This window comes from Vulpes vulpes, chromosome 5 (genome assembly GCF_048418805.1).
Source record: "Vulpes vulpes isolate BD-2025 chromosome 5, VulVul3, whole genome shotgun sequence".
NCBI classification, from domain to species: domain Eukaryota; kingdom Metazoa; phylum Chordata; class Mammalia; order Carnivora; family Canidae; genus Vulpes; species Vulpes vulpes.
In genome coordinates this window covers 71695811-71697964 of record NC_132784.1, presented here as the reverse complement: position 1 = coordinate 71697964, position 2154 = coordinate 71695811, and positions in this window count along the sequence as shown.

Below are 2154 nucleotides of genomic sequence, written 5' to 3'. Positions count from 1 at the left end.
TGTCTCTCTTCATGTCAGTCTGGATTCCTGGACTCTCAGCCCCCTTAGGGAAAGGAGCAAGAATTCCACATGCCTGATATACAGGAGGTGCTCAACAAATATTTGCTGAATGAAAACACACAATGTGTTCATTTCAAACAGCCTTACCTAGTAACAAAGGCCAATCCAGTAGATCGTAACTCGGGCAGTCCCCACATTTATTCAATGGATACTTCTCGGACACCCACCAGGTGAACAAGACAAACCCCGTCCCTGCTCCAGTGGAGCCCCGAGGCCAGTGCAGGTGGATGTTACACAGCTGACGAACTAACTGATCCATTAACTCACATGATTGATTGACTGACTAACCGAGGGTATTTACGATGAAGGCTATGACAATGTCGTAGAGGGCATGGTGGCGATGTCTAGCAGAGAGGCCCTAAAGTACCAGGGAAGGGTCAAGGGTGCCCTCCCTAAGGAAAGGGACCCGAAGGGTGAGTAGACATTGACCATGTAGATGGAAGGAAGGGTATTTCAGACAGAGGGAACTGCATGTGCCAAGGCCATGAAGCAGGAAGGAGCAACATCAATAGAAAGGCCAATGTGGCAAAAGAGTGGTGAGTGCGGGGAGGGGGGTCTCCTCACTGGTGGAGATTTGGCCATGACTGTAGGTACAAGGAGGAGACCCATGAAGGGTTTCTGGCCCAGCTGCCCAATGTGCCATTGGCGGGTTCTCTCCCCTCCATTCCTCCAGACACGGACCTCCCTGAATTTCCCCTGCACCACCTGCCCCTCCAACACAAAGACACAGTCTGATCCACCAAGATCCAGCTGGCTCTGGGGAGAGGGGGCACCTGTTAGGGAATGAGAATCCTGGGCAGGTGACAAGCAGGGATGGATGTTCTGTTGGCAAAGGTTTGCCTCTTGGCTTAGCCTTGGCGGGGGAGGGTCCAGGAGATGAGCCAGCTCACGTTCTCCACTCAGAGGCAGGACACTGATCAACATGACTGGCATAGACTGGGCCCCAGGTGCTCAGACTTTACCAGTGTTGTGTTATGAGTGGCATGGAGTTACAGGGATGAGAGGAGATGAGTCTGTGTCCACGTTCCCACAGCTGGTGATGGCAGTTGTGGGAAATAAAGGCAGGCCAGTGAGACTCCATGGCCTGTGGTCTTAACCACTGCAGCATGTGACTCTGGGGTGAGTCTGATGCCCAGAGAAGAAAAGGAATGGCGGCAGCGAGTGTTTCCCGGGTGCCCACTGTGCACCTGTGTCCCATCCTCTGTGCTTCACAACACCTCAGGAAGATAAAGCCTATTGACATGCCCATCTTAAGATGAGAACACCGAGTTCAGAAAGCTAGGAAGGAGCAGAGCTAGGACTTGAACTCAGGCAGACTGACTCCAAAACCTGCTTTCTTAATGATTACATACCAAGCTCCCTTAGGCAGATCTGGGACTAAACTCTCTCCCTCTTCCTCTCATGCCCAAGAGGAATTTATAGAAGCAGTAAAGCCTAGGCACCCATGGTGAGGATGGAGCCTTCCACAAATCACCCAGAGAGGTGACATGCTTCCTGAAATTCATACTAGAGTGTCAATGACTGCCCTGGAATCCTTCCCTCAGAGCAAGTATTATCAGGTGTCATGAGTGGAGGTGAAAGGGAAGCGTGAGTGTTCCCCGGGGAGGAATTTGTGGAACAAACACATTGGTTGGAAGCAGGTCTCCAGCCTCTCTGAGGATCCGCGTCTGGAGGCCCCTGGGTGATAGTGATACGGGTGCCCTCCCAAGATTCCCGTCTCATCCATTCCTCCTGCCACATGCCAGCACTGTTGAAGGCTCCAGGACTACAGTAGCAAACAGAACACTGATACTCTCAGGAGGGAAACATAAAAAGCAAACAAAAAGAGGTGTTAGAGGGAGAGCAGCTGACCGACATCAGAGTCAGGCCGACAGGCCCCCTCAGGCCGTCAGTGGCAGCCCAGCCGGGCCTGTGGGGCCCCTGGCATCCGAGGCGCTGTGCCAGACGCGGGGGTGCTGGACCAGCCGGACCTATCCCTGTCCCCCAGGAGCTCAGGGTCGCCCGCGGTCTGGTGAGGACATGTGTCCCGCAGGGCCCAGCTCTGCTCCCTAGAGGAGCAAACCCAAACGGCCTCAGATGGGCCCTCAAAGCTCC